Source organism: Coloeus monedula, assembly GCF_965178545.1.
Source record: "Coloeus monedula genome assembly, chromosome: 32".
Classification (NCBI taxonomy): domain Eukaryota; kingdom Metazoa; phylum Chordata; class Aves; order Passeriformes; family Corvidae; genus Coloeus; species Coloeus monedula.
This window is the reverse complement of record NC_138812.1, coordinates 2873226-2898481: the sequence shown is the minus strand read 5'-3', so window position 1 is coordinate 2898481 and position 25256 is coordinate 2873226. Positions and strand designations below refer to the sequence as shown.

The window sequence follows — 25256 nt, the reverse complement described above, 5'->3', positions numbered from 1 at the left end:
GGGAAGAGCTTCTCACAGAGCTCTCACTTGACCCAACACTAACGGAGGCACCGCTAAGGGAAGCCCTGCGAGTGCCCCGACTGTGGCAAGAGCTTTGTCCTCTGCTCCAACTCCATCTCCCATCAGAGGAGCCACGTTTGGCAGAGCCCTGGTGTCGCTGGTTGGGTTTGTAACCGGGCGGAAACACCAATTTAGTGTAGTGGTTTGGTCCAAAATACTCATTACTGTTTATCTGCTGTGAGATAAGAATTAGGGGAAACGCAAAGCAGGCCCCAAACTTGAAAGAATATAAAGAAGTTTATTAACAGACCTAAAAGAGGGAAAAAAAATTACACCATACCTTCAGAACTCTCCTCCTCCCCCCACCTTCCTCCCTTCTCCCACTGACAATGTAAAAAGACAACCCTTGAGATGTTCAGTCTGTTACCACTTCCATAATAACCTTGTTCAGTCCATTTACAAAGAGAAGTCTCTTCTTGCTCGTGCTATGAAAACATTATCACAACGAGCCAGCCGCCCACTTCCAAATATTGTTCAGTCCATTTAGGAAGAGGAGTCTCTCTGCTCGCATGTGAGTCCCTTCCCCTGACTTGCAGCTTTTCCTGCAACTGCTTTCAAGGGTCCACTCTTGAAGTTTTTGGGGTACAATTTTAAGGTTGAGCCATTCAGAAACAAAAAACAGAGGCCCTTCTCCTTCCCTGGGAGCAAAGGGTCTTCCTCATCTTCATCGTTAGGACTGTCTCTGGGAGCATTTCTAGGAACTGAGGTTTCTCCTTTCCCGTTTGGAGCAAAAGTCCTCATCTGGTTCATCTCTCCCTGTGCAAACTTCTCATGAAATTACAGCCACGTCAGCATCTGCCTATCTCAGCGCAGGTGCTTTTGCTTACGAGTTGAACACTCCACCCCCCATATCTTCATGAAATTACAACAGGATACTCTTATATATCATAGCTTCACAACAGAATTTCAGCTTTAAGCATCTCCTCTCTCTCTTCCCTCAGGTTTTCAGCTCTTCACAGCAATAAAAGGGTTAATCTCACCTCGGCCTTGCAGCTTTGCAGCTGGAATGTTGAATTTTTCTTATCGCAGTGGAGAGGGGGGAGAGCCGAGCTGCTCAGGCTGCCCACGGCAAGGCAGTGGGGGGGGTTCCACGGCTGGAACAGGTCCATGGCTTCAGGATGGCCGTGGCCCGGCCCAGCCTGGCCCAAGCAGGGCCTGGCTGGGCCCGCTGGCCCCCACACGGGGCCCGCAGCCACCTGTCCCAGCGCCGGAAACAAGAGAGAGCTTGGAGGGGGAGTTTGCCTATTCTTAAATGTGGATCACAGAGGTGTTCACAACTTTAAGTGGTTTAGAGAATTGTCCATATTCAAACTGGCCGCTGATAGGTTCTGTCAGTTCCCAGAGGAAACTGTAAGCACCCCTTAGCAAGGACGTCCCTTCCGGGACTATGCTTGCTAACCTATGACACCCAGTCACTCAGGCTGCAGATAAACCAGACAGCAAGCCCAAACTAGATGGAGAGTCAAAGCCAATGACAGTGGCTCCTGTCACAAGGAAAAAGCACACAACCAAAACTGATTGCCCAGTGAAAGATGATGATGATGCAGGGGAAGGGACCTCAAAAGATGCAGGGGAAGGAACCTCAAAACCACCAATGGACTCAGGCACAGAAACCATTACTGAGTCCATGTCCATAAAGGACCTTCACAGCCTAAGAAAGGATTACACCCAACGGTCCGATGAATCCATAATCAGTTGGATGGTCCGTATTTGGGATGCTGCAGGTGATGATGTGATGCTGGACGGTGCTGAAGTGAGGCATTTGGGATCCCTGTCACATGATCCAGTGATCGACCAAGTGATGAAAAGGGGGGCTGACTCTACCAGTCTTTGGACAGGCGTAACTGAAAGATATATGTGCGGAGATGATCTCTACATGCAGCAAACCCAGTGGAAGACCATAGAACAAGGGATCCAGCGCCTGAGAGAACTAGGGGTGGTAGAGGTTGTCTTCACAAATGACCCAGGATTGAGAAGTCCAGACCGGGCCAGAGTTATTCCATACATGTGGCGAAAACTCATACAGCTTGGGCCACCAGAATACGCTTCTGCTTTAGCAATAATGAAACCGGACTGCGGTGCAAATGAGACCGTGCAGGATATGGCAGTGAAGCTCCGAGCATATGCAGACTCTGTGCATGGCCCAACACATGCAAGAATCGCAGCTGTGGAAACACATATGCAGAAAATGGAAGATAAGATGGAAAGGAATCACCAGGAGATTAAAGAGTGCCTTCTCTGCGGACGTTCCCCAGAGAGAAGGTACATCCCACGAAGTGAGCTGTGGAATTTCCTGTGTGACAGTGGGGAAAACATGAGGAAGTGGGGTGGACAACCCACTTCTGCTCTGGCAGCATGAGTGAGTGAATTGAAGGAGCGCAAGTCTCAGAAAGGAGGATCTACCAAAAAGGAAGTAGCTCCAGTTGCCTGTAGCCAAACTGCCGGAAATGATGGAAAAGACGATGGCATGTCCAATTCCCATGAAGGAACCTCTAAGATACAGGCCCAGGGAAAGAAGGATAACCAGGCATAGAGGGGCCCTGCCTCTAACCAGATAGAGGTCAGGGAAAACCGTGTTTTTTGGACTGTGTGGATTCGTTGGCCTGGTACATCAGAACCACAAAGATATGATGCCTTGGTTGACACTGGTGCACAGTGTACAATAATCCCATCGCAGCATGTGGGGGTAGAATCTGTTTCTATTTCTGGTGTAACAGGTGGATCACAAAATTTGACCTTGGTGGAAGCTGAGGTGAGCCTGACTGGAAATGAGTGGAAGAGACATCTCATTGTGACTGGCCCAGAGGCCCCGTGCATTTTGGTCATAGACTTCCTCCGGAAAGGGTATTTTAGAGACCCAAAGGGATTCAGGTGGGCTTTTGGAATAGCTGCCGTGGGGACAGAGGGCATTAAGCAATTGAACACTTTGCCTGGGCTATCAGAGAACCCGTCTGCAGTCGGCCTTCTGAAGGTGGAAGAACAAAGAGGACCAATTGCCACCTCGACAGTGCATCGCCGACAGTACCGGACAACTCGAGATGCTGTGATTCCCATCCACAAGATGATCCGTGAGCTGGAGAGCCAAGGGGTGGTCAGCAAGACCCACTCACCCTTCAACAGCCCCATCTGGCCAGTGCGCAAATCTGAAGGAGAATGGAGATTGACTGTGGACTATCGTGCCCTGAATGAAGTGACTCCACCGCTGAGCGCTGCCGTGCCGGACATGTTGGAGCTCCAGTACGAGCTGGAGTCCAAAGCAGCGAAGTGCTACGCCACTATTGACATTGCCAATGCATTTTTCTCCATCCCTCTGGCAGCAGAGTGCAGGCCCCAGTTTGCTTTCACCTGGAGGGGCGTGCAGTACACCTGGAACCGACTGCCCCAGGGGTGGAAGCACAGTCCCACCATCTGTCATGGACTGATCCAGACTGCACTAGAAAAGGGTGAGGCTCCAGAACATTTGCAGTACATTGATGACATCATTGTGTGGGGGAACATGGCAACAGAAGTGTTTGAGAAAGGAGAGAAAGTTATCCGGATTCTCCTGGAAGCTGGTTTCACCATCAAGAAGAGCAAAGTCAAGGGACCTGCCCGAGAGATCCAGTTCCTGGGAGTGAAATGGCAAGATGGACAGTGTCAGATTCCCACTGAGGTCATCAATAAGATCACAGCAATGTCTCCACCAACCAACAAGAAGGAAACACAAGCTTTCCTAGGCACCATAGGCTTTTGGAGGATGCATATTCCTGAGTACAGCCAGATCGTGAGTCCTCTCTACCTGGTTACCCACAAGAAGAACGATTTCCATTGGGGCCCTGAACAGCAACAAGCCTTAGCCCAAATCAAGCAGGAAATCGCTCACGCCGTAGCCCTTGGCCCAGTTAGGACAGGACCCGAAGTGAAGAACGTGCTCTACTCTGCAGCCGGGAGCCATGGCCTGTCCTGGAACCTTTGGCAGAAGATGTCTGGTGAGACTCGAGGTCGACCACTGGGATTTTGGAGCTGAAGCTACAGAGGGTCTGAAGCCAACTACACCCCAACAGAGAAGGAAATCTTGGCAGCCTATGAAGGAATCCAAGCCGTCTCAGAGGTAATTGGCACTGAGGCACAACTCCTCCTGGCACCCCGACTACCAGTGCTGGGGTGGATGTTCAAAGCAGAGGTTCCCTCTACCCACCACGCCACCAATGCCACATGGAGCAAATGGATCGCTCTCATCACACAGCGTGCCCGTATCGGAAAACTGAATCGCCCTGGGATTTTGGAAATAATTACAAACTGGCCTGAAGGTGAAAACTTTGGTCTCACTGATGAAGAAGAACAAGTGATACATGCTGAAGAAGCTCCACCGTACAACCAACTGCCATCAGAAGACACACGCTACGCTCTTTTCACCGACGGCTCTTGTCGCATCGTAGGGATGAAACGAAAGTGGAAAGCAGCCATATGGAGTCCCACACGATGGGTTGCAGAAGCTACTGAAGGAGAAGGTGGATCAAGCCAACTCGCTGAACTCAAAGCTGTTCAACTAGCCCTGGACATTGCTGAAAGAGAGAAGTGGCCAAAGCTCTACCTCTACACTGATTCATGGATGGTAGCCAATGCTCTGTGGGGATGGTTAGAAAAGTGGGAAAAAGCTAATTGGCAGCATAGGGGAAAACCAATCTGGGCTGCTGAAGAGTGGAAAAACATCGCTGCCCGAGTCAGAAAGCTGGTTGTGAAAGTCTGCCATGTAGATGCCCATGTCCCCAAGAGGAGGGCTAATGAAGAACACCAAAACAACAAGCAGGTAGATCAGGCTGCAAAGATAGAAGTGTCACAGGTAGACTTGGACTGGAAACACAAGGGAGAGTTGTTCCTAGCTCGATGGGCCCATGATGCCTCAGGCCATCAGGGCAGAGATGCCACCTATAAGTGGGCACGAGACCGAGGGGTGGATCTGACCATGGACAGTACCTCCCAGGTGATCCATGACTGTGAGACATGCACTGCGATCAAGCAGGCCAAGCAGGTGAAGCCTCTGTGGTACGGTGGGCGATGGTCCAAATACAAGTATGGGGAGGCCTGGCAGATTGATTACATCACACTGCCTCAAACCCGCCAAGGCAAGCGCTGTGTGCTCACAATGGTAGAAGGCACCACAGGATGGCTGGAGACCTACCCTGTGCCTCACGCTACTGCCCGGAACACCATCCTGGGCCTGGAAAAGCAAGTCCTTTGGAGGCATGGCACCCCTGAGAGAATCGAGTCTGACAATGGGACTCATTTTAAGACAGCCTTATAAACACCTGGGCTAGAGAACATGGCACTGAGTGGGTGTACCACATCCCTTACCATGCACCAGCTGCAGGCAAAGTGGAACGGTGCCATGGATTGTTGAAAACCACCTTGAAGGCACTGGGTGGAGGAACTTTCAAAAATTGGGAACAGAATCTGGCAAAGGCCACCTGGTTAGTTAAAACCTGAGGTTCCACCAATAGAGCTGGTCCAGCCCAGTCTGAATCCCTGCATACAGCAGATGGAGATAAGGCCCCAGTAGTGCATGTCAGAGGTCTGTTAGGAAAGACTGTGGGGATGAATTCTGCCTCGAGTACAGACCAACCCATCCGTGGGGTTGTCTTTGCTCAGGGACCTGGTTGCACATGGTGGGTAATGCAGAAAGATGGAAGAACACGTTGTGTACCACAGGGAGATCTGATTGTTGGGTGAAAACCATCTGTAATGTGGAATGCCTGGGTACCCCTGCTTGCTGAGGGTCACTGTCACTGTTCGTACATAGCTGTATATATATATGTATATGTATATGTATATGTATTGATGTGTGTGTGTAGAGTTAGAATATCTTAGTTTGGGCATTGAGCCAATGATATGGGATAAGGGGTGGAATGTCTTGGGGTGACCTTATGATGTGTATCCCATATCGCTGCCTATGCCCAGAAATTAATTTTTGTGCTTTTCTGTGCCTCTAAACTGAGCCTGAGAGGGGGAAGGAAAAACTGAGCAAAACTTTCTCAAAGCAGTTTTTGCTTGTTCAAGGTCACACACAGACAGCAATTGGTTTTCCCCACTGCGGCAGGGGAGGGAGGAAGCACCCGGCTTGCTGCTCCCAGGACAGTTTTTTTTGGCCAGTGGTTCAGCTGCTTTGTTCTCCGGAGAGAGACTGAGAGTTGAATTTTTCCTTCCCTGGAATTTTGGATTTTCTCCCTTTTCTACTGGACTGCTTGATTGCTTTAACATCAGAGCACATCAGGAGGACTTTCCACCAGGCACAGAGGGCCTGGCCCCGGCCCAAGCCCCAGCTCCGAGGAGACCAAAGGGAGGACTCAAACACTTTCCCAGGTTTTTCCTCTACAGCGAAAGATTTTACCAGTTAACATTGTTTTCCTTTCCCGTGTGTTTGTTAAATAAATAGTTTTATCTTCTTCACTTTTCTTCAAGGAAAATTTATTTTTTTCCCGAACCTGGTGGGGGAGGAGTGGTTGTGCCTTCTCTCAGAGGATATATTTCTAAATTTGGCCAAACCGGAACAGTTTATATACACTTCAACATCCAGAAATTTCTCATATCCCCCCAACAGCCTGTCCTACATGTCACATCTCTGAAGTCAATATCTTGCTTCACAGCGCTACTCTTTCATGGAGCAGGGCTGTCCTTTTCAGGTAATTCTGTGTAGGGAGTCTCTTCACTTCTTCATTATCTTCATCTTTGTCATTCTGTCCTCCAGCTGACCTGTTCAGGCTGGCTGCTCGTTGTGACACATGAAGAGATCAGGGACACCACCAACAAAAATGCGGGTTAATCTAGGATTTTATTCGGAAGCACTCAGTGTATATACCTCTAAACCTAAAGGCTAATTTTAGCTACAGCTTGCAGGCTTAATCACAGTGCTACAATAAATCTGTCCTATAGGAGAAGGGTTCACAAAGGATGTCTGGACTTCAGGCAGCTCTCTTGAAAGCTGTTTATTGCCTAGGTGAAGTTACAGCAGCTCAGGGAGTGGGTATCCAGAGCCAGCCCTACAGCTGCCAGCTCCAGCTGTAGGCATACCTGAAGCCGCTTGCTGCTCAAGTTACAAAGCACCAGATACTTTTCTTTGCTGAGTATCTTAATACATAACAACCCATAAGCACCACACACAATACCTTTACATTTGCCTATAGCCTATCATAGCTACTACCATCACCATATTATAGTCATTATTATCCAATCACAAGAATAAGTAAGTTACAATTTAAGCTTACAGTGGAAAATTCTCAGACCTCTCTTCTTGCTACATCAACATTTCTTGTTTGCCTGCCATATCTTTCTTTTTGGTAAAAACCTGTTTTCTATTTACTTATGCTCTTCTTGAGACTCATTTACTTGGTGAAAAACATGTCTTTGTTTGTAGTCACATACCTTTGTCCTATTTTTAAAAATCTCCTTCCAACTCATCTCCAACCTTTGCCTTCTCAGCTATTCAGTGATCACTGTTTCAGCAAAACATCTTTTACTCTATATCAAAACTTGCTTTCATTTCTATCTCATCCTCAGTTTCTACATTCAGAGATCCTTCTGCCAAGCCTACATACCTGTGAAACTTTCTTACCAAACTTTGATCCTCTCCAACAAGAGAAAAAGAGAGAGAAAGAGAAAAGAAAAAAAAAAAGGCAACAAGAGAAAAGGAGGGAGGAAGGGAGGGACATGGCAGGACATCCTCCTGCCAGGGCTGACGCTCCTCACGGCCCCTCTCAGCCCCTCACGGCCCCTCTCAGCCCCTCACAGCCCCAGGCACGGGGCTCCTCCCAAGGAGAAGGGGTCAGGCCCTGCTTGTTCTCCTTTTATTTCGGGCACTTCACAGCAACGAGCACAGAAAGGCTGAACCGGAGCCTTTCCGCAGCGTTTCCCTCGGGGTTAATGCCGAGGCCGAAGCTCTGTGCCGGCGCTGGCCCGAGCGCGAACATCCCTGCAGCCCCCGAGCCTTTGCTGTCCCCCGGGCCCGTTCCCTGTCCCCGAGTCCCGCCCGGCTCTGGCAGCAGCAGGAGCCGCAGCGCAGCGGGCGCCGGCCCGGCCCGGCCGGGGCTGCCGGGCACGAGCAGCAGCAGCGCCGGCCCTTCCCGCCCGCTCCCGCCTCGGCTTCCCAAAGGCTTTTTCCAGGGGAGTTCTGGAGCAGAGCAACCATCACCCCCAAACAGCCCCGATTCCTCAGGGCCCGGCTGTGCTGCCCTGAGCCAGCCTTCAGAGAAAAAAGGAAGGATCGGCTTCCAGCGCTGCTCTCAGCACGGTTTTACTCCCCCTGAGCTGACAGCACGGGGCTGTTGTTGCCTTTGCCTTGGGAACTGGAGATCGCGGCTGCTCTTGCCCCTCTTCTGGTTGCCACCTGAATTTTATCAGAAAACCGCAATTGCCTCTTTCGATCAGCGCTACCCACGGTGCTTTCGTGACAGTGAACTCAGTATTTTTGTCACAGGCATCATGATTAGCAGAGATTGAAATGCTCAGAAGCCTGGAGCCCTGGGCACGGCCGCCAATTGCGGGGCAGCGGCGCAGAGGGAACGTCCTGCGGCCCAAACCTCCTGCTCCTCCCACACAGCGCCCATCCCATCGCTCTCCCCCTCCTGCTCTCCCAGCACGGCACAAATTCCAGCTGGGAGGAGGCTTCCCAAGAAAGGGCTCGGCTCCTGTTACAGCCTGAGTGTCCCTGCAGAAGAACAGGGCATCTTTCAGGCACTTCCACAAGCTCAGGGTTCTCATTTGATCTGGGATGCAAATGGCCTTGTTAGGAAGGATAAAAGCAGAGGAAATGGATTAGAAATTATTAGAAAAAAATCACCCTTCTTCCAGACAAAGTTCACAAAATCATTCCCTGCATTTCTCCTTTTCAGATTATTTCAGTGTCTGAGAGGTCCAGCTTGCATGAACTGATTGTGCTCTTGATTTATAGCAGTGCAAGAGATGTAGACTGATCTAAACTGAACACAGAAACAAAGTACCTCTGTCAGCCCATTTTCATGTTCTAGATCACTTTCCAGATGTCCACGGAGATGTGGGAATGATTATCACACAGCTCTCCATTTCTGGCTGCAGGCTCTGGGGATTCTTTCTCTGAGTTCAGCCAGGGTTGCAGTGCCTAACAATTCCTGGTTCCACCTCCTGATTTCTTAGGTTAGAACAGCCACGATGAAAACCTCACCAATGGCACAACTGCCCAGCCCACAGGGAAAAGAAAGGACAATTTGTAAACTTCTCCCAACATTTGTCCTGCTTTGCTGCAGCACTCGTGCTGCACTCACAGTGTGGGAAGCCAAGAGAAGCTGCAGTTGGTGGCACATCTTGTGACAGGAGCTGCACCTCATTCTCCCAGAAAGATTCTTGAAAAGAGCAGACAGGACTGCAGAGAAGATTCCCAGAAAACTGAAACAGCTTTCCAGAAGTGAAATGAAAATGGAAAGAAACAATCCGAGGTGTTTTCCTCTCTATTTCTGTGCTCCCCTTTTTCATGTTGCACTGCTTCTCCATCCCATGCATTCCAAATGGATCTCACCTCTAAGATCTGTGCCTTAGCAAGTTTTAGACACTCTGAAGTACCGTGAGCTGCACACAGTTTGCCTTCCCCTGTTTTTATTGGAAAGCAATGCTGGAGACAAAAGTGCAGAGCTTGGGTGGGGCACGAATTCTACAGGCAGGGAATGTGGCCCGGCAGTGTCTGACCCTCAGCAGGGACAAGGCACAGCAGCAGCCGAGGGGATTCCTCTGCCACCGTGCAGGAGCCAGGACTCTGGATCCGGGCTGGACACGGCAAAGTTCCCGTGTTTGCACAGACTCAGGGGCTGCCCCCGGGGCGAGCGGGGCTCGGCCGTGGGGAGCGTGGGGCGAGCGGGGAACGGACACGCGGACACTCGGACACGCGGACACTCGGACACGCGGACACTCGGACAAACGGCCCCGGCGCTTCAGTTGCAGCGGCAGCAGCGGCAGCAGCGGCAGCAGCGGCAGCAGCGATCACAAGCGACTCTACACTCTCTCCGTTTCTTGCTCTTGCTCCTCCTCTCCCTCTGTTCCGCACCTTCCCCGCGCCTCCCGTTCCCGGTGTCCCCCTCCTCTCTCGGTGTCCCATTCCCGGTGTCCCCCTCCTCTCCCGGTCTCTCCCCCTCCCCCTGCCGGGCCGGGCCATGGCCCAGGCCCGCCCCAGGCCCCGGGCGGGGCCGCCCCCTCCCCGGCCCCGGGCGTCCCGCCGCGGTCTCGCCTCCGCCCGGCTCTCGCTGTGGCTGTGGCGCTGCCGGGCGGGCATCGGTGCCCGGGGCTGGGGCGGCATCGCCACCCTTTGGCTCCGCCTGTCCCGAGCCCGGCCCCGGCCCCGGCCCCGACGCGGAGTCCGGCTCCGCCCTCGGCTCCGCCCTCGGCGCCGGCCCCGGCTCCTCCCGGGGCCCGCGGAGGACACACGGGGCGCGGCCGCTCCCGCCGCCTCCGCTGCGGCTTCCCCGGCCCGAGCTCCGCCGCTCGGCAGCGCGGCCGCCGGCCCCGAGCCGCCGGTGTTCCGTTCGGATGGGGATGCCCGGGCCGGGGCGGTCGGGGGGCGGTCGGGAGCCGTGTCTGGCCCCGGGCCGAGCGCTGACGGCCGCGTGTCGCCCGCAGGGAAGGCGCAGGAGGCCCTGCAGGAGCGGTACCGGGTGGGTTCGCTGCTGGGCAGCGGCGGCTTCGGCAGCGTCTTCTCGGGCACGCGGCTCGCGGACGGCGCCCCGGTGAGTGGCGGGGCCGGCGGAGGAGGAGGAGGGTGCAGGAGGAGAAGGAGGGTGCAGGAGGAGAAGGAGGGTGCAGGAGGAGGAGGGCGGAGGAGGAGGAGAAGGAGGGTGCAGGAGGAGGGAGGAGGAGGAGAAGGCCGGGGTGCGGCGGGGCGGGCGGTGAGCTCAGCCCGCTGCTGCCCCTTGCTCGCAGGTGGCCATCAAATGCGTGCCGCGGGACCGCGTCCGGCACTGGGGCGAGCTGGTGAGTGAGCGGGGCCAGCGGCAGAGCCGGGGCGTGCCGGGCGGCGAGGAGCCGGGGCCCGGCGGGGTGGGAGCCGCCGGGAGCCCCGGAGGGAGAGCGGGCGGGGGCTGAGCGGGGGGCGCAGAGCGTCCCGGGCTGGGTGAGGGGTCCCAGAGCCCTGGCACGGCCTCAGCCCCGCTGACGGCACCGTGCTCCTCCCGCAGCCCGACGGCGCCCGTGCGCCCCTGGAGATCGTGCTGCTGGACAAGGTGTCCACTGGGTTCCGTGGTGTCATCCGGCTCCTGGAGTGGGTTGAGCTGCCCAGCAGCTTCTTGCTGGTGCTGGAGCGTCCGGAGCGGTGTCAGGACCTGTCGGGTTTGCTGGCGGAGCGGAGGTTCCTGCCCGAGGAGGAGGCGCGGGGGCTGTTCGGCCAGGTGCTGGAGGCCGTGCGGCACTGCACCAGCTGCGGGGTCCTGCACCGGGACATCAAGCCCGAGAACATCGTGCTCGACCTGGCCACCGGGCTGGTGAAACTGATCGACTTTGGCTGCGGCGCCTTCCTCCAGGACACAGCCTACACTCAGTTTGCAGGTGAGCCCTCCCAGGGGATGCTCCTGGGCATCTCATGGCCCAGCCTGGGTGTGGCACCGGGGCTTCCCCTCATTGTTGCCGGGATGGGATTAATTCTTAAGCCAAGTTGCTTTTGGGTGGGGCTGGGAGGGGGCAGTTCCCAGCCCTGCTGCCAGCCTTCAGCACCCACTCTGCCCTGGGCTGGGGCTGGAGCGGGGGCAGCCAGCCCAACAAAATCTCCCGTGGGGGTAGCAGAGAGGGGGCTCAGACCCCGTGCACCGGCCGGTTTGGTGTGCAGGCGAGGAAGGGCCTGGACTATTCTGCTGCCCTGGTTTGCCTTGGCTTCTTGATGTTTCTTGGGGCGCTGGAGGCAGGGAGGAGAGTGGGGTTTCGCCACCACTGGGTGGGTTTTTCATTTGCATGTCATGGTTGGGCCTCCCCAGGGCTTCCACTGCCCTTTTCCAACACCAGCGGCCTCTTTTCCAACCCCAAGTTTGTACACAAGTCACAGGTGCTGGCAGGAGGGCAGCGGGTCACCCCATGTGCCACTGGTGCAGCCCCTGCGTGCCCAGGGATGCTGGGGCGAGGCTCTGGGAGCAGCAGCATCCCCTGATGGACTCGGTCTGTGTTCCACAGGAACCCTGTTGTACAGCCCACCCGAGTGGATCCACCACCAACGCTACCACGGCGAGGCAGCGACGATCTGGTCCCTGGGCCTCCTGCTGTACCACCTGGTGGTGGGGAAGCACCCGTTCAGGAGGGGCCAGGAGATCATCTGGGGGCGGATCCTGTTCCCACGACGGCTCTCTCCAGGTGGCTAACTCATCTCTGCGGCACGGGGGGAATAGCAGTGCTGGGAGGCAGCAGCGGGCTCAGGAGCATCCTGCTCTGGCAGCTCTGAGCAGGTGGCACATGTCCTGCTCTCCTGCTGCCTCCAAAGCACAGAATGCATGGGCAAGTTTAGGCACAGCTCTGGTCACAGCCAGCATGGCCTGGGCACGGGAACGGGGGGCAAAGCGGGCGGGATCCTTCTGCAGCTGACTGGTGGTTTCTGCTTTCTGTGCCCAGAGTGCCAGGATGTTCTGAAGAGGTGCTTATCCATGCAGCCCTTGGCCAGGCCGTCCTTGGAAGAGCTCTTCCGTGACCCTTGGCTGCAGGGTGTTCATGTGCCCTAGAGGATGGCAGAGAGCCACGGGCACAGTGTGATCCAGGGGCCTGGCAGGGAACAGCCCCACCCATCTCTTGGCAATCAGTGGCAAAGCAAAGCAGACTCTTTTGTCCTGCCTGTAGCTGTGAGCAGGGAGCATCAGAAGGGAACATGCAGCTCTTGGGCTGCAGCTGAGCTGGAGGCCTGCTCTGGCAAGCCCTGGTGGCCACCATCCCCTCTGGTTTTGCTTGTCTGGTTCATTGATTGTCTGCTGGGGCCCTGGGCAGAACGCTGAGAGCCTGGTGTGGCCCCGGGGAAGGAGAAGGAGCCCCTGGAGAAGCTGTAGCAGGTGGGGCTGCTGCTGCTGGAGCCACCAAGGCCGAGCTCAAGGCCGACAACCTCTTCCTGGAGCTGGCCAGTGGCAGCTGAAGATGATGGCCTTTGATTGTGGCACCTTCTCCAAAGACACGCTCCACGGCCAGTGTGCAGGTGAGTCCAGAGCCAGGGGGATGCTGCCAGAGCTGGGCATGGCACGGCCTGGCCGGGCACCAAAGGTTCCCCCTTTGCTGGGGCGGCTGCAGGGAATTCTTCAGTGGCTGCCAAGCTGCTTTTGGGCTCTGGGCAGCTGCTGAGGAGGTGGCTGTGCCATGGCTGGCTGCAGGCTGGGCACATGTCCTGCCCTGCTGCTCTGCTCCCAAAGGCAGCAATGCTGGGCAGCTTTGGGCCCAGCTCTGAGCACGGCCAGCACGGCCTGGGCACTGTGGGCGGCTGGGACAAGGGGACAGGAGGCTTCAGCTGACGGGCGGGTTCTGCTTTCTCTCCTCACAGCCGGGCTCTGCCGATGCTGAGGCTGCTCCGGGCTCTGCCAGGGCTCTGCTGGGGCTCAGCCCCGGGCACGGCTGGGCCCGCTCTCCCCTCACAGGGCTCTGACAGCTTTGCATCAGACGAGCCCCTTGCGAGCACAGCGACGGAGCTTTCTGCTTTTGCAGGTGAGTGAGACTCTGGTGCAGGCCAAGAGATTGCAGTCAGGGACACACATCCCACTGGCAAGAACCCAAACTCTGCACAGTCCCAGCTGAACGCCTGGATCTGCACAGGGTGTTCTGTCTGTCCCACTCTTCCTTCCTTTTGGGCTGGAATTGTGCCATTGCACTTTCTTCCTCCTCTGGAAGTGCCACGAGTGGGCCCAACCTGGCGAGTGGGCCGTGTTCCTGAGGCAGTGCAGTCTGGAGCTGATGGATGAAGAATCGCCCTTCTCCACAACCAAAGCAGAGCAAAAAGCCCTGAGTGGGACTTGGTGTCTTTAAGAACCCCCTGACAATTTCCAAGGGAATGTGCAGCTCATTGCAGGGTGAGAAGGAAGGGCATCTTCTCCATGAGTTGGGGTGGGACAGAGTTTAGATTGCCAGTCCTGCTCAGAGCTGGCAGGGCACAAGCAATTTCCTATTGCTTCAACCACAATTTAAAATAACAATGTTGGAAACAAAGCCCAAAATCTTTAACAAAGGACTGCTGAGGTCAGTAAGATGGATCAATGCCCTCAGCATATTTACAAATACCTGAGTTGTCTTTTTGAAAAGATCAGTTACCTCTTAATTTAGAGTTACAAAAGACTTTTCACTCCACATTTGGGTTTTGGTTTTATGTTTCATAATATTTTCTGGGTTTTTTCTTTTTTGTTTTTCTAATTATTTAAACAGAAAACATATCCTGAATGATGGAGCAGCACTGCTGAACATGGGGACATGCAGAGGGAGCAGAAGCAGCTGCCTTTGTCCCCCTGCAGCTCCAAGGCCCAATCTCTGAGCAGACAGGGCTGGCAGAGACTCGCAGGCTCCCTGTTTGCTGTGCTGCCCCACTTGTGAGCGGCCCAGCTCTGCGTGAGGCACAGGGAGAACAAGGGGCAGCTCCCTGCCAGCCCCGCAGCCCAGGCACCCCTCGGGCCCCGGGGCTCGGGGCACTGTCAGCACCCGCTGCTCCAGCGCCCGCTCCTGCTGGCACTGACAGCAACACCCAAACTGTGCCTGATCCCGAGGGAGCAGCAGCAGGGCCTGGATCTGATCCCTGACTCTGGGGCAGGGCTGGACAAATGACCCCCACAGCAGCAGCAGCAGCAGCAAATGGAGCTGACTTTCAGCACAGCCCCTGCCGCTGTTCCCTCCCGTTGGCAGCGGTGTCACAGCAGCCTGGGGCACCTGGGAGCCCTCAGTGCCAGCAGGGACTGCAGATGGCAGCCCTGGGCTCCTGGAGGGTGTGCAAGGAGCAGAGGTGGGCACTCCCTGTCCATGTGGAGCTTCCAGGTGGAAAAGGCTGCTGTGAGCAGGCAGCTCCGAGGGCAGAGAAAGGAGGGTCTCGAGCACTGGATCTGTGCCAGTGCCACAGCCCTGGGCAGCAGCCACCGAGCCCCGGGGGCACAGAGGGCACAGCAAGAAGGACAAAAGCAGCCAAGGGCAGAGACTGGGAAGGGCGAGAGCTGGGAGCAGGAACAGCTGCTCCATTGCACTCTTGGAGAAAGCTCTTGGCTGTTTCAAAGCGCTGAAAGGCGTGAAGGGCACAGAGGAGGCCACAGCAAACAATGCTCCTGTTTTCACAGCCTCCCCTCTCCGTGTGCCAGAAGGAATTGGATGAACTGTATTCTTCTCTCCGAGTCATCTCGTTCAGCATGAGCAGCTCAGCACCAGGAGCTGAAGGAGCTGAAGCCTTAGGCCACAAGAGCTGAGCAAGAGGAGACTTTTGACCAAAGTAATGCTGGTGCCATGGACCTGGCTGAATGCAGCAGACAGAATCCTGGAATGACAGAATCCTTCCTGTTGGAAAAGACCTCTGAGCTCATCGAGTCCAACCATTAACCCAGCACTGTCAAGCCCAGCACTAAACCACATCCCTGAAGTGCCAAGGCCTGGACAAGAGGCCCTGAGCCAAAAGTGACCTCTGGATGAACCTTCCAACCAAAGGTTATCTTTGTATCTGCTCATTACCGAAATATGCATGATCATTAGCGTTGTGATTGATGTATCCTCTCATTAGTGAAACATGTATTGACCTTTCTGTGTTTAGACACCAGACAAGGCCATGAAATCCCACATCTGGCCTTGTTTGGGGCTGTATGGTCAAAGGCAGCTGCCTTGGCTCCTCCTTGAGCCCTGGCCAGGCTTAGGAGGAAGCCAAGAGGAGGATGAAAGCAGATGTTCCTGCACTAGAAGTGCTGTCAGTTTGTTTCTCCAGCACTGTCAAAGCTGGGCCCTCTCCCAGCGGGGTTGGAGCCTCAGCTGTGGCTGGAGGCAGCTGCACGAATTCCCAGTGTCCGCGAGTGGCTCTCCAGTCCTTGGCTGGGACAGCTTCCCCCAGCTGATGGGTGGCTCTGGGTGCTGGTAAAGTCTGAGGGGAACTGAGGCTGCATCTTGGTTAATCACTGCAGGCAATCTTTGGCAGGGATGATTGGGGGCATTGCTGAGCTGCTCCTGCTGTGATTCTTTGCTGCTTTGAGCTGTAGCAAATGACACAGTTCCTTCAGTTGGTGTCTGTGTCTTTGGTGCTGGCCCTGCCCACTGGTACAACAAAACTGGCGTAGTCTGGCCGGATCGCACCAAAATGTCACTTTTTAAATGTAAATGTAAGGAATCAGTCCTGTCCGAAATCCCAGATGGGAAGAGCTTCCCTGGAGTTCGCTGGCTCTGGAGTGGGCTGCGGTCGGAGCACCGTGCGAGCAGTGGGGCAGTTGGTTAAAAGGAGCTGAAGCGCTGGATGCCTTAAAATGCATCCCAAAATTGGATATGGAAAAAGGAAAAGAGCTTGTGGGTTTGGGAAGAGGAGGATGGATTTTGTTAACAGCGTATTGGAAACAGCACCAACAGAAGGAACAATTGTTGTTGGAATGCTCCCACATGGAGCAATAGAAGAAGTTTTTAATCTTGAGCTCAAATGTCTTTGTGCAAGTGAACTAATAATAATATCCTAGTTGATATATATATAAAAGAATATTTATATTGTATATAAATAATAATGTGAAATAGTGCTGACAATACGAATTCTTTAGATGTAACACTATTATTATTATATAATACTACTATATAATTAGATGTAACACTAAATACCCTCCAGAAAATGGTTGGCCAGGACCCAAAGGTTACTGGTAAACTCTGTGAGATTGCATACAATGAATAAAGGAGGAAGGGATGGAATTGGCTGTTTTTATAGGGTTTGCTGATACTGTGATCTGGAATGCTTTGTCTGTTCCTGTGAAAAAGAGAGTGATGAAGACTGCTGGGTTTTTCATATCCCAGGCTATGCACAAGCTGCAGGATTGGTTGAGCAGATGAAGGGGTTGTTAAAAGAGCAGCTGAAAAAATGCGGAGATGGGAACCCGTCCTGATGGAGAACCCATCTCCCAGATGTGCTCCATAGCCTTAACAATGGGCCCGCTGGGGAAATGGAAACCCCTGGGTGTGCCCGGCTGCACCCAGTCTGCAAATCCACCCATGGACAGGGAGACTTGGACTTCCTGGGAAATCGTTCTGGGTGCGATGGGCCCTGACAGGGCCACCCCAGAGGCTGCAGGGCTGGGCCTTCCTGCATTAGGATTAATTGGGATAAATCAGGAGCAAGGGAGAGTTATCAATGCAGGAATAGGAATTCAGATTCCTCCGGGACACTTTGGTTTGATAACTGCTTGCCGGAGCTTGGCCTTGACAAGTGTTCATGTCATGGGAGGAGGAATTGATGCAGATTATCAAGGAGAAATCAAAGGAATTCTGGTAAACAATAGTGAACAAGATTGGATTATTTAACTCCATGACAGGCCAGCACAATTACTGATACTGCAGGTTTATAAACAATTGTGAAAAAAGGAGATCCACCTCAAATGACCACTGTTGGTGGAGAGAAAGGGTTTGGATCCAGCAGTCCTAATAATGGAGCCCGAGTGTGGGTCCAGAGGCCCAATGGCCCTCCCGAGGCAGCTGAAGGAACAGCTCCAGGGAAAGACAGCACTGTTTGAACCCTGGAACCCGGGCAGGAACGATGGGAATGTGTCCCTGCAGCCAAGTGTTCTGTGTGAGAACAAGGAGATGTTACAGGATATTGTTTCACAGATCCTGCCAGACCCAATCTCCCTGTTTGCCCCCACGGCCCCTCTGGAAAATGCTCTGATCCACGGGGCTCCATGTGAAGGCTGATGTGACTCTGAGTGACTTCCACACGGATTCCAGCCAGGAGCCTGGGTGCCCCTCAGGGACTGGGACCCGGCACCTCTCCAGCCGAAGGGGAAAGGGCCCCACCAAGCCTTGTTACCCCCGACACGGCAGTAAAGCTGAACAGCAAAGGACCTTGGGGGCATTATTCTGGAATTAAAAAGGTGCCAGCTCCATGGACAATGGAATTATTGTTCCTAACCCCAGTGAGACTGAGGAAAAAGAGTGATGCCTCCCTTTAGGGTGCTTCAGCAACAACTGCAAGGAAGAGTTATATGTTAAGAGAACATTTTCCACCCAAAGAGTGCCTTGGATTTCAGAAAGCCAAAGATTCTGGTTCACCCTGTGCCCCACATGCGCTGCCTCGTCCTGTGGAGTTCACATTAACGAGCTGAATCGATTATTAGAAGAAGCAGCAAATGATACTGTTAAAATATCCAACAGCACATCCTGTGAGCGCCAACAAACACGAACGGGGGCTCTGCAGACCCGCATGGCCTTGGATTATCTGCCTGCTGGCCAAGGAGGAGCCTGGGCTATTCTAGGACAGGAATGCTGCACTGTTATCAGTGATGGGTTTGAAGTCCAACAGTCAGGAATCACCTCGATGGAAAGAGCAGTGGAAGAGTGGCAGAAAGAAGAAAATTCTCCTTGCTGGGATTGGCTTTGGGGCTGCCAAACTGGAGGCTGCTGCGAAATGCATTTGTGGCAGTCACTGTAATCACTGCAGTGTGAGCACTTGGTGTGTTATGATTCCATGTTAGAGCTGTTGTGACACTTTGTGCTGGGAAATGGAGCACTGAGACTTGTCTAAAAAGAGACACAGTCTCACGAAAAAGGGGGATTTGATAAAGAACAGAGAATAGCAACTAATGAGGCATGTTTTAAAAGGAATGTGAATTATAGCTCTGAGTGATGACCTTGAGCAGCACTTAATTAGAGAACAAGAGGTGATGCCTTTATGCCTGACACCTAAATCTAAGACTCCATTATTAGAAGAATTGTTATGAAGGTTGCAGTTCATGTCTAGGTCAAAGCACTGATTGAAATTCCAAGGCCTGAACACCAGGCCCTGAGTGAGGCCTGAACAACAGGCCCTGGGCCACAGCTGACCTCCTGATGAACATTCGAACCAAATGTTATATTTGTATCCCACTCATTAACTCATTAACAAAGTACTTTTAACAATATGTTCTATGTAACCAGGCATTGGTGAAACACAGATTTACCTTTCTGTATTTAGAAACCGGACATGAAATCCCACATCTGGCCTTGTTTGGGGCTGTATGGTCAAAGGCAGCTGCCTTGGCTCCTCCTTGAGCCCTGGCCAGGCTTAGGAGGAAGGCAAGAGGAGGATGAAAGCAGATGTTCCTGCACTAGAAGTGCTGTCAGTTTGTTTCTCCAGCACTGTCAAAGCTGGGCCCTCTCCCAGCGGGGTTGGAGCCTCAGCTGTGGCTGGAGGCAGCTGCAGGAATTCCCAGTGTCCGCGAGTGGCTCTCCAGTCCTTGGCTGGGACAGCTTCCCCCAGCTGATGGGTGGCTCTGGGTGATGCTAAAGTCTGAGGGGAACTGGGGCTGCATCTTGGTTAATCACTGCAGGCAATCTTTGGCAGGGATGATTGGGGGCATTGCTGAGCTGCTCCTGCTGTGATTCTTTGCTAATGATTATGTGCTTTGCTGAGCTTATGCTTTTGTGACTTTTTGCAGATTTGCATTTTATAAATGGCACAACCCCTTCAGTTGGTGTCTGTGTCTTTGGTGCTGACCCTGCCCACCAGCAAATCAGGGCCCCATCCTGCCTGAGTGTTACCTGGGAAGAGAAAACCCCTCACTCCAAATGTCCCCCCTTCCTCCTTGTTCCCCCCACTTTAGGCACTGGCCATGATGTCCTGTGGTCTGGGATATGCCTGGGGTCAGTTGGGGTCAGCTGTCCTGGCTGTGACCCCTGCCAAGCTGCCCCACACCCCCAGCCCCTCGCCAGCATGGCCGGACGAGGGGCAGGAAAGGCCTTGGCTCTGTGCAAGCTGAGCAAGAACAAAACCATCTCAGTGTGAGCAACACTGTGCTCAGCACAGAGCCAAACACAGCCCCAGAGAAAGGGCTGGCAAGGAAATTCCCTGTGGCCCAGCCCACAGCAGCACCCCATGGCCACCCAGCATCACCACAGCTCCACGGGTTCCTTTCCATGGCCCCGGCCCTGGCCACGGGACCTTGGGCTGGTGGCCACGGCAGCCGCCTGTGGCCCAGGGCTGCGTGCCCGTGTCCATGGCAGCAGTGCCCGGCCACGGGCCCTGAGTGCAGGTGACCGTGCCAATGCCCATGGCAGCGGGGCCAAGCGTTGGTGTCCGTGGCACCAAAGTGAGGAACGGGTCCCTGTGGCCGCTGCCGTGGCACCTGAGGGCATCAGCGAGTGTCACTGCAATTGTAGCTGGCACCAGCCCGGCACCGCTCTGTCCTGAGGGCTGCCATGGCAGCCGAGGGCAGCCACAGCTCTGCGGGCAAGTGGCCACAGAGCCTGACTGCAGCAATGGGGCCTGGGGGGGTTTCCAAGGGCACTGGAACTGCTGAGGGTTGCCATGGCATCCAACCCCCTGGGATGTCACACAGCCACAGTGGGATGTCACAACCACTCTGTGATGTCACATAGCCACCCTATGATGTCATAGCCACTCTGTGATGTCACACCACCCATCTGTGATGTCACAGTGCTCTCTGTGATATCACTGTGATAGCTCTGTGATGTCACAGCTGACTACGATGTCACACAGCCACCCTGTGATGTCACACGACCACTCTGTGATGTAACACAAGCGCCCTGTGATGTCACAGTCGTATCTGTGATGTCACAACTCTGCACTGTGCTGTCACACCAGCACCCTGTGATGTCACAGCCATCTCTGTGATGTCATAGTCTGCCCAGTGATGTCACAGCCCAAGCTGTTATGTCACAGCACCACTCTGTGATGTCACGTAGCTGTTCCATGATGTCACAGTAGACTCTATGATGTCATACAGCCACCCTGTGATGTCGCAGCCCACTCTGTGATGTCACACAGCCCCTTCCTGACATCACAGCTGCTCTGGGGGTCTGTGACACAGGCACAGAGGTGTTACCAAAACTTCAGTGAAACAAAACCTCCTCAGCACCAGCGCAGCACGAAGCAGCAGCATTCTTTATTGGGCCGGATGCACGAGGGGAGAGCCCCTCCCAAAGCCGTGGGTGCTGAGTTCAGGAATGTTCCTGTTTGCAGACTGTGCTTCACAGACACATTCCCAGATTGTCCCACCAGAAACACACACACGATCATCATTGCCCCAAAATCATTGCAGATTTCCCCCACCCCTTTGCACATCCCTTCTTCTGCCCTGGGGGTCCCTGGTGGTCGCTGACCCCAAAGCCAGCCCTTACTGCCCGGTGAACTGGTGAAAGTTGGCACACCTGGGCTGGTTGCTGCCCACAGAATCAGCCTTGGGCGGGTCCATGGCCAGTGGCTTTTGGAGAAGAAGCATTGTATGAACCCACCAGGTGCAAACGGTTTTTCATCTGGCAAATCTCCCCCCCTTGGAGGGCTGTGAAGCTTCTCTTCCCTTCAAGCCTTCAGAAGCCTCACTCTGCTCCTTTACTCACATCCCACGAGTTCCTCAGCTGCTTTCACAGCCATGTTCTTTACACAGCTCAAAGCAAGTGTAATAAGCACAAGTAGTGCCGTGATCCCAGTTAGACTTTGCAAAAGTGAGGCCAACCATCAGTCAGGGAAAATCCAAGTCCTCTAAATATTTTATCCAAACAGTTACAGTCTAACCTTCCACTTAATTCCCTGCTGGATGCAGCAGCCGATTTTATCCTCTCTACCTGATCATCCAATCCAGCATCACATTTGGAATGTGCACACAACAAGTGTTGCTGTTTGTCCTGGGTTGCAGTGTATTCTATTACCATCCCCATCAGCCGTTGAAATCAGGTGGGGCAGTGTTTCCTTGCCTCCTCCCCCCAGACTATCTTGCTGTTAATGGCCCATCATTGTCCTGCCGCATGACTCAGAGATAACTCCCTCTGGACTATCATCTGTTAATGAGCCCAATCAACACCTGGCCTTATGACTCATTACCCCATTGTGAGATGCTCCACCCAGAGGGAGGGACCAAGCATCCCAGCGTGGATATAAGCTGAGGCTGAACACCAGAGAGGGGACCTTTCCACTGGATTTTCAGAGGACAGGAGCTACACAGCCACCACTGGACCTTCTGAGGAGGAGCAGACCCTTCTTTTTTTCTACAGGATTGCCACTTCAGGAGGACTGCAGCCACCATTCTACCAGACCACCACCACCACCCTGACTAACAGGGTGCCAGGTTGTATCTTAACTCTGTCAGTTTAACCCAGTGTTATCTGCTTTTATTGTTTTTTTGTTTTTCTTTCCTCCTCCTTTTATTTCCCTATTAAATTGTTATTCTGACTTGGTGTCTCCCACTAGTTTGTTTTCAAACTAGTACACTGTTTCAGTTCAAGAATCCACACACTCCCTGTCCATGTAGCAGCAATGGGGCTAAAGCCAATCTGCTCTGGAAGGTCATTTTAGCTGGGGCTGGCAATTGTTCCTTTATTTCAGCAAACCCCAAAGGAGCTGCATTCACTGAAGTTCCCATTTGCAGAGCCCAATGGTGTGGGGCTGGTCTGTTCCTAAAGGCAGATCTTTGCGGAGCAGAGATGGATTCTAAAATCCATCCTGCTGGAGTTTCCGCACTGGGATGTTTCCCAGTTCCATCCCCTTTAACCTTTCCCCACAGTCGGGTTCCCGGTGGTGACTCCTTGCACGAGGGACGGAACGTTCATACCCCCAGTGTCCGTGGTGCTCCTGATTCTCCCAGGGGCAAACGTGTGCTCCAAATTCCATCCCTTCCCACCCATCCTGGGGCTCCTAAGGATCTGACCGTGTCCTGCTGACACTCTGTGCCTCTCCAAGGCTCCTTGTTTGTTGGCTCAGCCCACGTGTCCCTGAGAAAGGCAGAATCATTTCTACAAACACAGCCCAGCCTCAGAGCCTGGGCCACAGCCAGGAGCCGCTGGACCTCAGCATTCCAAACAGCTCAAGTGTCTGTCCCAGGGCAATCCCACTTTTCCTTGGTCCTGGGATCCTTTGGCCTTGACCTTGTTAAATCTGGATATTTTATACCCACCTCTAAGGGGTCCTGTGGGAGGCCTGGGCTCCCTGCCCAGCCCAGACACCCCTGAACTGGCTGGAAACATTCCCAGTGTCCTGTCTGAGGGCCATTCCATACTGCTGGAATTTGACAGCCCCAGGGGGTATCAGTGCAATCTGTCAGCTGATCAATATTTCCTGAGGTAATTTCCAGATCCGCTTTGGAGATGTTACAATTCTTAGCACTATTGTTCTGATGTGTCCATGGTAAGGAATATTCTCCTTCCATCCCTGTCCAGGTGCCCTGGGTGCTATTTCCTTCCCACACGTGTTCCCAGATTTTTGTCAAATTGCTGACTGAAGCTCCCTGTGGAACTGGATTTTCTGCAGAGGTTGGTGCTGGCAAACAAGCTGTTACAGGGGTTACATTCTGTCATCTGCCAACATCTTGCAGTGACTTTGAAAACCGCATTTCCCTTCCCAGAAGTCGGGAGCATCGTTTCTATTATTATTCTAGATACACAATGATTGATCATCTCCATCTAGATCCAATAAATAGTATCCCCTTAGAAAATCATATTCAATACCTCAAACAATAGGATTTATGTAAAACCCCAAACCCCACGGTGTCAGTCAGTCTTGTTTCTGCTGTGTTTAATGTGTGCTCGCTGGTTTTACCCACATGTGATGAACCCCAAGTTGGATTCCTTCTACCTTGAGTGCAGGGTAGGTTACCAGGAGGACTTGAGATGGTCCCTTCCACTTTGGCTGGATTGTTCCAGAATTCCAGGTTCTGGTGCACACCGCATCTCCTGGTTGGAAAGGATGTACAGGCGAGTCCAGCCCCAATGATCTGTTGAGAACCATGCACCTTTTAAGGCTTACAAGAGTTAGTCCCAGTGCTATTAAATATTCATTTCTGCAAAACTTCTGAGCCTTCCCTTGTCTTGTTGGTGCCACATGGGAAAGCTTCTGGCCATCCAGAAAAAGGATCCAACAATGCCAAAATGTGTCAGTCCCCTTCTGCCTGGGCACTTCTGCAAAATCAGTTGGCCAAAATCACCTGGTGATTCCCATTTAACGAGCCCTGGAGGCAGCCTTCTTCCTTCAAAACCAATCCCATCTTTCTCAACAACTGATCTATCATTTTTTGCCATTTTGGTGCTTACTAGATGCCTTTGTAAACTGGCCACCAGATTCTCCATTTCCTCCTGTGTTTGCTGATGTTTTAGTTCCGTTCTACATGAATTGTGGAGCTACAATTACCTGCCCACACGGGGTTACCAATCACCTGCTGGGATTTTCCGTAGCTGCTGCTGCTGCTGGGGCTGACTGCCTGTCCTGATCACTGGAATCTGGTTGTTGTTGCAGAACATTCCAGTTTTTGCTAGGTATTAGTGCAAGGAGAGCTTTTGCAGCACCCTCTTGAGCTGCTTGGTCAGCCAATGGATTCCCTGGATTACCTGGGGAGTCTCCAAACCCATGGGCTTTACAAGGGCACCAGGGCCACTTCTTTTGGCTTTGGCACACTCTGCAGTAGGGGACTGATTTCTTTTTGTGCTCACTGGAGACCTCTGTGCCCTTTCCTTCCATGTGGCTCCCTGGGCGTGTATTATTGCAAACCCAGAGTTCAAATCAGTCCATATGGTCACCCTTTGTCCTTCAGGGATTTCTAGGCAAGGTCATTCATTCTGCTTTTTGTGCTGCTCTGTTCAAAGCTAAAGCCTGGCCTTCTAGGACCTGGCTCGAGGTTCCCACTGCACACCCAGCTGCCCGTTTCCCATCCGCACCACGCTGCTCCCACCAGGGTGCAGGGCCAGTGCTGGCTCCTGCATGGGATTGCTCTCGAGGTCCCAGAGTCTGCCAGAACACACTTGTTCCATGCATCCCAGGCAGTCATGGCACAAAGACTCCAAGCCTTCTCTTAGAAGGGACTCCAACACTTCCCTCTTCCCACCTTGGGGACCTTGAACCAAACCCTGCAAAGCTTTTGCTGCACCTTACAGGCAGGTCAACAGTTTACACCAGGAAAGGAAAAGGGAAAGGGAGAGGAAAAGGAAAAGGTGCCTTGATCTGAGCAGGGCTCTTTCTCTGATTTCCTTTGGAGCAGGGATCAAAGGCTCTCCCCAGAATCCTTCCGTGCTGCCTGCAGGTGCTGCCATCCCTCAGATGTGTTGGAATTCCAGAGGATGAGGCCACGGGGTGT

The 25256-nt window shown here is 53.4% G+C and overlaps 1 pseudogene across 1 annotated transcript in view; it reads left to right on the top strand.

Annotated features, from left to right (window-relative positions):
* Positions 1 to 14028, top strand: part of LOC309583711 (olfactory receptor 14J1-like) — a 42944-nt pseudogene extending 28916 nt beyond the window's left edge. The window contains exons 2-5 of the transcript in view: positions 10384 to 10571; positions 10730 to 10781; positions 10975 to 11091; positions 13894 to 14028. The product of the transcript in view is annotated as an olfactory receptor 14J1-like (transcript). The remainder of the gene's footprint in view (positions 1 to 10383; positions 10572 to 10729; positions 10782 to 10974; positions 11092 to 13893) is intronic.
* Positions 14029 to 25256: the final 11228 nt, after the last annotated feature.